A 13,661-nucleotide genomic window follows, 5' to 3' on the forward strand; every position below is an offset into this window, starting at 1 on the left:
TCTATGCCTCTGAGTATGTGGTCCATAAGACGCTGAAATGTACTCGGAGCGTTCTTTAGTCCAAAAGGCATTCTTAAGAATTCATAGTGACCTCTTTCGGTGGTAAACGCAGTTTTCTCTATGTCATTCGGGTGCATCTCTAGTTGGTGGTACCCACTCGCTAAGTCTAGCGTTGTAAAATATTGCGCGCGCCCTAACCTATCAAGGATGTCGTTAATATTAGGCAAAGGGTACTTGTCCTCAATAATTCTGTCATTAAGTCGTCTATAGTCAATAACAAGTCTCCATTTAACTTTTCCCGAGGCATCTGGTTTTTTAGGTACTATGTGTACAGGGCATGACCAGGGCGAAATACTTTCCCTAATAATCCCTTGTTCTAATAAATTATCGATTTGTTTTTTAATCTCTATACGTTGTTGAGGGGCTTGTCTATAGCTTCTAACAAAAATCGGGGTATTATCGGTTAATCTCAATTCATGTTTAACTGTGTGATTAAAGGATAAGGGAATTTTCTCAGAGTAAAATATATCACGATATTGATAGCAAATTTTCGTAATTTCGCGTTCTAGTTCGAATTTTCTTTAAATTTTCACGTAATTCGTTTGTCAATGTCAGTCTGGGTCTCAAGCTTATTTAATTTATGTATTTTAATATTATTTTGTATTAACTGTGACGGTAAGGGCTCAAGAGGTAAAGGACAATTGTTGCTAACTAATTGTTGTTTATCTGTAAAATTTATTATAGATGTCATAAAAGTACCGTTTTTTACTGTTACTATCGCGGCCGGTGACTGAAGTCCTTTAGACCAGTTATAGTTATCGCAAATGTAGTTACCGTCAAGAAAATTTGTTTTAACTGTAATAAATTTCTCACAATGAGGGTCAATGTTAAGTTTCTTTATTGGATAATCAAAATAAATTGGTATTCCAGTATCAAATGTACGCAGAACCTTATTTTTTAAGTCTATGCTACAACCTAATTCTTTTAATAAGTCCATACCAATAAGACCTCTATATTTTGGATCAAAATCAAATAATAAAAATTTATGACATTTGTCTGTGTTAAATTCCGGTGGTAATGGTAACATAGCGATGTATGCGTGACGTGTGACAGCATGCGCGGTTTTGACTTGAAACGGTTCACGCTCGATACAATGTTCGAAACTAGTACCAGCTATTAAATCACGTGATATCATACAACGCGAGGCTCCAGTGTCTAATAAGAATTTACCTTGAAATTCCGGTAATTCTATGTAAGGAAGGTGATCCTTACCGTGGTGGTTGAGATCGACAATATTTATCAGCTGTGGTTCGTGGGGGTGGGGTCTTCCTGAGAAAAATCCTGATGGCTTGGTTCCTCCGCTGACGTATTAGGCATCGAGTCATAGTCTTGATCACTATAATATTGTAAATTATTACTACAGTACTCACCGTTATAATAGGTAATACTGCTCTTGACTGTGCTGTGTATAAAACATTTCTTCAGGAGCAAATCGTGGCTTTTCAGGCTTACTTACCGACCTCATAGTGACGTCCGACACCCTTTGTGGTGGGTTTACTTGTTGGCGGGGTACATTTGGCTGAGACCTAAAGTTACCTGAGTTCCTAAAAGTACCAGATCCACTAGGCCTTGGATTCCCTGAAGGGTTTTTCCATGCGGGCATGCCTTGGCCTTTCTGTTGCCTTTGGTCTGAATACCAGTTATTGCGTGGAGTAAACTGATTAACTTGGGGCATCGTATTGTGGTTAGATTTAGGTAAATCTTTTGGTTTGGTTTGTATAGACATGGAGCTAAAACTGTTATTAAATCTATTGAACGCTAGTCGAGCTTCCTCCTGCCTAGCCGTTACTATAGCTGCTTTGAGAGTAGAAGGCTGCGCAATTCGCACGCCAACGGACACTTGGAATTCTAATTGATTTACGTATTGGTCTATTACCATACTTTCGTAGTACGCCTTATCTGTATGCTTGCCTACGACATTTAATGTATCTAATACGTCCCTTAATCGCTTGCCAAACGACTCAGCACCTTCATTTTTGTTACGACGCAAACGCGTTAACTCCTGCATTAACTGGATTTCATTACGTGGTTCGCCTAGTCTACGCGTTAACGCGGTCTTGATCGCGTACCAAGTATCAACAGTTCCTTCAGAGGCTATTGCACTGATTGCGGAGCCGCTTAATTTACTTTTAATTAAACTGATAAGAGCGGGGTGCTCCCTAACTGCTGTGTCCAATAAGGACATAACATTCTCTACTTCTTTAATATAATAATTTAACGTTTTAGGATTACCATCGTACTTTGGTAATAGTTCCGATACAAATTTAAATGTCTCTAACTCAATGCTAGCCATAGCCATTGTGAGTTAGTTATAATTCACACAACAACACAAAATATATAAGTAAAATAAACTACGTTAGCTTACTGTCTGCTTACCTACTCAGTTATTACTTAGCTTGAAGTTTATTTATTAAAACGAGTGTAATTAAACGTGATTCTAACGAACAAATACACACTTGAATTTTATTATAATTATAATTTGATATCTAATGCGAATCCGTATACTGCGATGTTAGCACGTTTACAAATACGCACCTAAAGTATTCTATCTCTAAAGTAATTTGTCTATAGTGATTTTAGCCTATACACAAACACACATAAAACATTTAATTAATAACGACAGGAAATATAACATAGGAAACTGGGAACACAACAAGCACTCACCCTAGTATCCACTGCATCTCCAGCCGGACCTTGTAGAACGCAGGACTTCCAATTCTCTGGACTTTCCGTGGAATATTCGCCGTCGTAGATTCGTATATGCGATCGCGAAGATAACGATAGATACCGTTCACTTTAGCCGAAGAGTTGTATTCGAAGCTGAGTGTCGCGATCCTACCGACTGCGCCAGTTAAATTACGGCGAACGGAATTATTATTAAAAAAAGATTTATTTATTTAAAAATACAAGTTTATTATAGGAAACGTTCTACAAGAATGATTTACAATTATTAATTATCTATTAGCTAAACTTAATACTAAAATGCAATTACGCAGTTTACACTATGACGCACAACATCATCCGATGCACAGTCAGTACTTCACAACATCATCCGATGCATAGTCAGCACTAACGCACATTAGGCGATTGCCTAACTCAAAAAATGAGAAAAAAAATCATATCTCTCGACCTATTCATGCTAAAGCTTCAGGAATTGGTGGAATGGTCGGCTATTATATCTTCTTTCGATAGAATAAATAAATTCTGGAATAAGTACTTCCGTTAAATTGTAATTCATTTTTTTCGTTTTTTAATAGTCGGATATTCCGGAACTTTGACACTGAATAACGAAAAAAGAACAAGTCTTAGCGAGCCCGGAGTTTTACTCTAATCCTCAGAATGGTATACTCTATCGATTAATTCAATAAAAAGACGACGAAACAAAAATAGGGTCTATAACACACTGTGCGCTCGGAGCCTCGGCTGAGCGTGTCCCGGGCCCAAACAACATTATGTGGCTCGATGCCGGCAAAGTGCGCGTGCTCAAAAGCGGCTCGGCAGAGCGTGCCTCGCACGGCAGTTAAAAAGGTTATGTTCTTTGGTTGTTTGCTATAATTTTTTGACGAGTTCCTTATCTGTCTCCAAAACCCATGGTCAGATCTACATGAAATATCCTGCTTTTTCGAAGTCGGTTAGTAAACTTTATATTTAACGGGGGCTCCCATACAGAAAACGCCATTTTTTGCCTATTTATATAGAAACGGAACCCCTCGTGCGCGAGTCCGCCTTACACTTGGCCAGTTATTTTATCTTCGTAAATATTTTAACAATGTTGATAACGTGTAATGAATAAAAAGTGTGTGTTATTGTATTTAACTCCAAATAAAGCCTGGCAAAGAAATAATAACACTTCATTAGACTAATTTGAGTTAATGTTTTTAAACTCTCGCGACTAGTACACATAATATTATAATGCAACGGGTCTTATACGCGATTGAAAATGTAAAGGTTAGGATACCTTATTTGCTGCCCGACGTTTCGATCGCATTACAACGACCGTGGTACAATGTACACTAAGTGAAAACCAAGTGAGGGTAGTCGTCGAAAGTCGCGCCGCAAGAAGACGACGCTTAGCAGCCACATCAGTCAGCTCGTGACCACGGTCGTTGTAATGCGATCGAAACGTCGGTCAGCAAATAAGGTATCCTAACCTTTACATTTTCAATCGCGTATAAGACCCGTTGCATTATAATATTATGTAATTTGAGTTATACATAATAATATGCTTTATTCTCGAGATCGCTCAATCACCGGTGAAATCAATCGGTTCTTAAAATCTCGCTCCGGTGCAAACCACTACTTCACCATAACACATTAACAATTCTTCGTATTCACTAACACAACTGCACTTCGAGAATAAGAGTAACAAAACTAAAAACGATAAAAACACTAACGACACAAAACCGAAACAATAACAAGTAATAATAAACAACAGTTCACACACGACACGACGAACACGACATAACTAAACCGGAGAAAAACTTCTGTCTTCCGCGAGCGTACTGCTCAAACTATCAAAGAGAGCCGCCGGCGCCGCGCCTCCGCACACGCGCCGCCCATTCGTAAAAATTCTAAATTCATGAAATAAAAAACCCCTGCGTGCCTACTTAGACGTACGTGAAATTGAAAAATAATTCCCAAATGAATAAATAAATAACATCAGGTGCTGATAATAGCCAATGGAGAATGTTAACAAATTTGGGTTATTAGCTCTCCATATTCTCTGTTAAAAATAAAAAATACTAGTGAAAGAATTACTTTGATACGTCAATTAGTTTCCGATTTATAAGTAAAACAAGTTGTAACCGCGCGAGTCGGTGTGACGTCATTGTACATTACGCTAAGTCTGGCTCACATAGTCTTCTTTAATAATATTTACTATTATTACACTTTAAATGTAATAAGCAGACGAAAACACAACAAAATACTGCATAAGCTATTACATCTACGGCTGTAGACTTGATATTAACACGTTCGTGCGCGGTAATTTTACTTATGTATATACCGAAAATCACTAACAATTTCTATACATTTTAGAAGCCCTGTTATAACCGTACTGTCGAAACACAATATACAAAAATGTCATACTGAGATCAGTACGGGTATAACCGTTATACGGCTATGCCCGTACTGCCGTGTAACATGTTATAATATGCATTCTAGTACACCAGTACGGTAATAGCAGTATAAAAAATAAAAGTCTTTATTCGTACAAAATATTTATTGAATCAATATTATAAATTTAAATCACAGTCTAGTCATTAGGTATTAGGAACTTACTTCAGTTCTTATTTTATAAAACTAAAAAAAAACTAATTATAAAAAATAAACTCTTTGTAAACGTAAAAAAAAGATAAAAAATGAGAAATAGCTACAATTTTCACTAAGCATAATTTGCATGCCATTCCTCAAAACATGTGGGGCATAAGGGGGTTTTTTCACGACATCCCTTGCATCTATATCTTGTCTCTTTACGTTTCTTCTTTTTAGTGCACAGACTACAATTCAAATATTTAAATTTCCTCTTGGAATCAGTTGAACAAAGAATATCTTCAGGCCAGTGATCTTGACCAATGCTCACCACATTTTCCTGTTGTTGGAGTACGTTTCTGGCAGGTTTAACCGCTGTACGTCGACTGGAATATATGCTGCCTGGTCTTACTATATCCCTACCACTATAATTACTGTCTAGGTTTATCATTTGTTTTATCAGATCTTCACGATAGTCCAGAAACTCGTACTTCACATCATTTTTGAAATATTTTTTGTATAGATAGAAGGAGTTCCAAACTGATACATCCAAGAGATGAAAGAATACTTTCTTATACCATCTGATTGTTTTCTGTGGCGAGGAGTAATACGCAACCATCTGATCCTTACGATCTATTCCTCCCATATACTTGTTGTATTCTGCAACTTCTAAAGGTTTCTGAGAAATTTTGCCAAATCGGTTCGGGACACTTACGAGCTTAGGATGATTTCTGGTAGTTATCATGTAAACTGGACGTTTATCATACCACGCTGATACATAAACTTGCTTTTTACGACTCCAAACATAATCACCTTTTTTTAGTTTTATTTGTGTTAGCCCCTTAGGATTCGTTTTTCTATTTTTACGAAGTGTTCCATTGGTGTGAGTATGCAAATCTAATAATTTCTGGCTCAATTCAACATCATTATAAAAGTTATCCATAAAAATATGGTGACCTTTCATCAAGTATGGTCTCAGTAATTTCATAACTATTTGTTCAGTTTTCTTCTTATATGTATCATCATCTTCGCCTTTACCACAGTACATAATAATATTCAGAACATACCCTGTTGCACTAGTTAGGACATAAAATTTTATCCCATAACGAGCTTTCTTCGATTTTATGTACTGCCTAAAATATAACCTGCCCCTATATAAAATGAGTGACTCGTCTAATGATAATTCTTTACCAGGACCATATACACGACGATAGTTCTCAGATAAAGCTTCAATAAAACCAGTTATCTTCTTTTCGCTTTTTGCCTCAATATCGGATACATAAATGCATCGTAAGATCTGTTCAAATCTTCTCGATGACATCACATGAGAAAATATCGGATGGAAATTCAAGGCATCAGAATATGAGAAAAGTTTTCGTCTCTTTGGAATTTTCATTTGGCCTTGTAGTAAACAAAGACCCAAGAAAGCTAACATTTCTTCTTTGGTTACATCACGGAATGTAATTTTTCTACTATGTCGAGTGTGAGGTCTGTTCATATTCGACAAATTATTTCCATAGGCGTTTGTTCTAGACACAAGAAAATCTAAGAGTTCGTTAGAAAACACTAATTTGAAAATATCCATAGGTTGAGCATTATCGGATATTTCTACTTTGATTCCTTCAGAAGTGTAATCAAAATCAAAATCAGGAATTTCGTCGGTAATTTCCACCCAGTCATCATTGTCATCTTGTACAAATTCACGTGTCATTTCGTGAACATCAGATGTGTCATCAAATTGTTCAGAGCACAGCAAAAGTACAGACGGGCTATCGCCTCTAATATCATCCTCTACGTCTTCGTTGATCGATATAACTTGACCCGAATTGCACGGCTGCACCATAGGAACAGTGTCTAAAGTTGAATGAAATCTTACCTCAGATTCATTATCCAACTCTAAAGTATCACTGGATCCGCTGAACTGCCTTCTCATCATATTTCTTTGGAATTTCCTTGATTCTGAAGGCTCAGTATCTGTGCTCGACAAGTCGTCATAATTCGGTTCAAATTCTTGGTCTGATCCAAATTCACCGTCATCACTGTATGGGTCTCGTTCTGGGGTCAACTCTGGAGTAGACACATCCTCAATAAGATGCCTGATACGGTCACTATCTGTTAGCTTTTTTCTACTCATCTAAAACAAAAAGAAATATTTACATTATCCGAATTATATAGATAATTTATTCATAATTAGGTCAATATACACTTTGAAGTTGTTTTATTACAAATATAATTGTTATATTACAATAATAAATCAAGATTTTCTAAATACAGTACATCAAAAAAGTATTTTTATACTCACTTTCGATCGTGGAGCGCTAAACAAACACACGCACTACTAAGATGGCGTCCCGCGCGGCACTGACTGGCGCGTCGAAGTAATATACGTACAAACGCAACGGTGACAGCCGTAGTGCATCTGTGTGCACACCCACACATGTCATATACCGGTCACGGTTCAATCCCGCCTAGCGCATTGTATTTTGACAGTACGCTTGTCTATTCCTTATACAGAATGCCAGTGGAAATGTGTTGTATAAATATCTCATAGAAATTTAACTGCTTAAGCCGTACTGACCATAAGAAGAATTTGAAAACTTACGGCAATAACCGTGCTGTCAATATTTGAAATGAAAAAAAACGGTCATAACCGTTACCGCGCGCGAACGTGTTAAGCGGGACGCGGCCCGCGCGGCATGGTGTACTATGACGTCACGCTGTTAGCGGGACTCGATATTTTTTTAAACTTTGAATGCTTGTAAAATCAAAACTACTTGGTATTTTTGACTAAAACAAAAACTAGTTTTCATGTACATGTACAGGCTTTACTGAGTCAAAATTTCAAGCGATTTGGCATACCTAGTAACATTCTCCATTGTTATGAACACTCACTTACCTCAATTACGTACGTGCACCTAAACGCGGATTCTGGTGCACGGCTTCCAAAACATTTTCCACCGCAGGTGGATGCAACATTCTATCGGCACCTTCCTGCTGCGGGACAATTGGCTGATTATGCAGCACGCGTTGGTACGCCCGGGTAATCATGCGACTTTCCGTGAGATGGCGAGCGTTTGGGTGTCTCTGAACGTACAGATTCAGAGCACGCTGTGCGTTACCGTACCATGTGCTTCACCGTAGCACATCAGCATTTCTGCGTACTCACGCGCACCGAACTGCATTTTGCCACAAAATAACAATAACAACAACAACAATAATAATAATAACAAAAAAAAATAACAATAAAAACACTAACAACACAAAACTTAAACAATAACAATTAACAACTGACAACAGTTCACTCACGACACGACTAACACGAAACCGAAATTTGGAGAGCAGCCGTCTTCCGCGAGCGAAAAGCACGAACTGCATCAATCATACAAATTTCAAATAATGTCCGCAATCAAAGAGAGCCGACAAACCGCACCGCGCAGGCGCACGCGCCGCCTCGTGTCCTCGCCGCCGCCGCCGCCGCCACCCTGCCCAGGCGCCCGCGCTACCGACTCGGTGACGAGTTAGGTACCCAGCGAGTACATTACAATTTACGTAGATTCAATCAAATGATATGGCAAACTTTGACCTATGACTGCGACGAGTTACTAGTTTTACTTGTGACAGTTGTTACTCTTTGCATTGTAGTTTTATTCAAATACCGAATAACATTACAAAAATTATTGATGTATGTTTAAATTACTTTGCAGTAACTGTTTCACACAACAGTAACCTTTATTAGGTACAAATACTTTGATATTTAGTACATAAAACCAAATTAAAGCTAATAAAATAAACACGAAACAGTTTTTATAACTTATCCATAAAAAAATATACATGGTGATAACAATCAATATCCATCAATATTCTTATCAGAGAAACTAGCTCATCATAAGTCATAACTATCATAATCCACGGAAAAAAGGTTCGAAGCATCCATATTGGCCTATCCCATCTTTGTTACGTACAGCCTTGGCCAAAAGTATTAGGCACCCTATAAATTACTGTTAAGACCCTATAAATTTGTTTTTTATTTATTTTTATTTCCATTAGAATACTATAAAAACATAAATATTTTTTTTGGGCCACCCTTTGATTTTATCACAGCAGCAACTTTGTCGGCATATTACGTACAAGTTTCTTAAATTACTCTGGAGAAAATGCATTCCATTCATGCATTAGCGCGTTTTTTAAAGCAGTTTATGATGTTATCGCGATATTTGGTATTATCACAAAACCACAATAATTGTTCACCTTTACGGTAAGACTTCCAAATGCAGAATGACAAATCATTAAAAATAAAGATTTAAGAAATTATAATATTTTGATTTGTTGCATCAGATATAACGTATGCCGCTAAAATGTACCGCTCATTGTTTTGAATAGTGATTTAAGACACCAGGATCACTTTCCAACAGACGATTAATTTATTCATTGTTCAAATAGCACAGGTGTGTAGTAACTTTATCGGAGAGCGGGATAATTATGTTATTTTCATTTTTAACAGAACAAATACTACCTAAGTAAATAGGTACCTAACAATTTTGAGTAAATACTTATTTGGCGAATTAAAGCCATACTTAGTATTAAGTCGTATTTACTTCATTGAGTCCGAAGTACGTAAATTCGAAAGACTGCCTTGTTTTGAATAGTATCAATTAAAATGTAAGTAGGTATAACCTAATAAATAATTAAAGACAAAACCTAAAATGTGCCTACGCCACGCCCACCACCACAACGATGCACACTAGTGAGTGCGACGCTGTGTGCGTAATCGTGTCTGTGTAGCGCGCGTAGGTAATTGCGGCGTGACGTCGACCGTCCCGGCCGCTCTCCGCCCGTGCGGTGTCGTTGGCCGCGCGCGAACAGCTGATAGCGGATTTATACATTGTTTTATTTCATTGCTGTTTTTTGTGAAAAACAGTAATATGAGGATTTTTATTTTCATATTCATGTTGCATTGTGTAGTATTAACGAAATAATACCAGAAAAATAGAAAAAACACGCATAAAAATCGGAAAAATCGAGAAAAAAGCTATGAAAATTTTCAACGCCATAAGCACCAGAATCATGTCTAGAATCATTTTTTTTATTTTTCGGTAGACCGTCTGTTACACCCTGTATATATACAGGGTCTTCTCATTATAGCTGGTGATATTTTGTGAGGTGATACTGCCCATGAATCTGATCACGAATCCGAAAAAAAAAATTTTTGGACAACTTTTTTTTGCTTTTCCGTAGTGTGAGTGAGCGCTCGTGGAGGCACACATAGAAGCGGCTCGTCGCTACACGACCGCCGCTTCTGTGTGCGACCGCGACCGAGCGCTGTCAACTGACGCCGCGGGGGGCGATGACCGCGCGCGGGACGTTCTGTATTAGCAACAATAATAAATACAAATTGATACTGATTTCCCATAATACTTTCAGTCTTGGATTGGCGAGCAACTACGTGATTAACGTAGCTGTCTAATTAAAGTAATTGTGAAATTACTTACCTACACAACGTGTAACACTTCAATCTAAATTAACGAAAGCATAACTTCGAATCTTATTTACACACTGATAACAGTTAATTACGCACGGGCATCAGGCACTACATACCTAATTTTATCTTTCTACCGTTTTACGACACTTTTTGCTTTGTCGTTCTGATTCACTGTCACGAACACACGAATTATTAACAAAAAAAAAAAAACAAAAACATGACTCATTTACCAATTACCGTATCACACCGCGCACGCTCATGATCACGCGCGACAGTAACAAATCACAGTTCAGAAAGGTTTAGGAAATAACAGTAATAACAAGCTTACGCATTGACTATGACTATTGAAAGTCCCACCGGACGCGCGGACGTCCGAACGAAAGCGATCCTTAATAGGTACTAAGTTGTGACATACGTATGAAGCAAAATAAAATAAATGTGCAGTTAGGGATGGACCCAAAAACTTAATTACATTTAATATTGATATTTATTTTTCATTAATAACTTCAAATGAAACTACCTGGAGACTAACATTGAATGAGAAGATATTATTAATGTAATGTTAATATCAATTTGTATAAAAACAAATAGTTTCTATTTTAATAAAGATAACAAATAGCAAACGTTGTGTATGGTTTATACACCAAAGAGAGAAATTATAAAATGTTTAAGTTGAAATTATGTTTATTATCTAATTAAATGTATAATTAAGATAAAATGAAATGATTGTTATGCAGTGACACACTTGTTAGGTCAACCGCTCGAGTACGATACTTGTCGTGTACTAGTTAAGTATTGCCCGTATGGATGCATTGCCCGTACATGCTCCCACGGGGGATGAATATAAGAAAAATGAATAATGAATGACATGCGACAAAGATGATTGTTACAGTTTTAACTTACTCTAATGAATGACTACATAATGATGGTAACCTAAATTGTTTACACAAGGTTTTCATTATTTGTGAACACAGGCTTACGCTCATGAGGTGACGTATAATTGTCTTGTTTACGCACATTTCTTAATTTATCACTAACACTAATTGATTTTAACTCTACGTTTTCACTGTTACTTTCACACTTACGCATAACAGTACGGGTGCGGGGAGCAGCCCGAGAAGTAATCTCGGGCGCTGCCGCCGCTACCACCGACGACGGAGGCCGCGCGTGTCTCACCGGAGTCACGACTCCGGGACCGCGCGACCGCTGCTTGATACTCCGACAAACGTAGACAGCTATTATGATAACAACTACGCTTACCACAACATAAATCGCAGAGTAATGGTGAATATCATGATATGAGAAGGTATCCCTGGAATCCTGGTTTTCCTTAAGGACTCGAATTTTTTCATGAATATCTTCTAACTGTTGTTGATTTCGCAAAATATCTGATTCATCGATTATGTTCTCAGTGGGAAGAGTAATGTTCAACAAGTGATTTATCGGAGCTATTACAGGCATATTGAGACTAGGTCTGATTTTCATACTACTTGCTTGTAAGCTGTGCGAATAAATCATTGAACTTTCAGTTTTTATTAAGCATCCTTGTTCAATGCTAATAATACCTGAATGCGTAAGTTTTTAACTGTGGCTTGATCTTCGCACAGAATATGAGGAGTACAATAGTCACAGCAAAAATACAAGTACTTGTTTACTTGTCTAAGATCCGTCCACCGGTTTTCACATGATTCGGTCATAAGTTTACACGATAAGGTCTGTTTATCAATTATGCATAAGTCTGTATAATTATGTATGATAGGTTTCTCTAAGGTACATAACAATAAGTCTGTGTCAGCAAAACAACGGTTTATGTCATTTTCAGACAATGTTACATAGGAGTCCTTTTTCAGGTTTATAGCGGCATACTCTGACTTTGGTATAATATTTATCATATTTTTTCCTGACTGTTTGGACATAGGTATAAGCTTAAAAACTTCAAATAGGTCACGGCTGATCAGCGGAAGCATGATCTTAAAAATACAATATTGTTCTGTTATTATTGATTTAACGGTCAACAATTTGTATATTTTACCTAAGTCTGTTTGTATATCAAAAGGGAGAGCTAAGTCTGATGACATTTGGCTTGCTATTACACTCAGTTCATCTCTTAGTTGTTCTGGAGCAAGCAAATGGATATCAAATCTACCATGGTAAATGTCTGTTACTGCATCTAACATGGTGGTTTGAATGTCTTTCAAATTCTGGAGCATGTTGGTTGCAGCTATTATTCCAATGCTAAAATCAATGGTGTCATATTGGGTCCTGATTTCGTTCTGCAATTTATTTACAGCCTGTTCTAAACTTATCACGTGTTTATTTATAAGTTTATGTTGCTTTTCCATCGTTTGACCAGCTCGCTTTAACAAATTGTACTCGACTTCAATAATAGATGTTTGATTTTTCCATAAAGAAGGCATAAAGCGTTGGTCAAGTTTTATTCGAGTAATATCTTGTTGATATTGTTCAGCGAACCTTTCGTCAAGAACGCCGAACAAGCTATTTGCTAGGTAACCGACACCATTTATAAGGCCGCGTCGCGTCCTTGCTCGCGAACGACCGTGCTGACTCAGGAGCAAGAGGTTGTAGTACTCGAGTTCTGAGAATCCGTGACGCAATTGTGATATGATTATGTCACAGTGTGTTTGTTGTTGTATATGCGAACACATGTGATTTAATTGATTTGCATATTTTTTAAAGGCTGCTATACCCTGCCAATATGGGTCCATATCATAATAGGCGATGATTTTCCATTCATCCCGAATTAAATTTATTCTAGATGCCCGGTCTAAGAATAAACCATCTGTTTCGAGTTTCGTTATGTTAAATGAACTATGCACATTCGAAATTAGAGACATAAACAATAATAAAGCCA

The sequence above is a fragment of the Anticarsia gemmatalis genome, chromosome W (assembly GCF_050436995.1).
Source record: "Anticarsia gemmatalis isolate Benzon Research Colony breed Stoneville strain chromosome W, ilAntGemm2 primary, whole genome shotgun sequence".
Lineage (NCBI taxonomy): Eukaryota > Metazoa > Arthropoda > Insecta > Lepidoptera > Erebidae > Anticarsia > Anticarsia gemmatalis.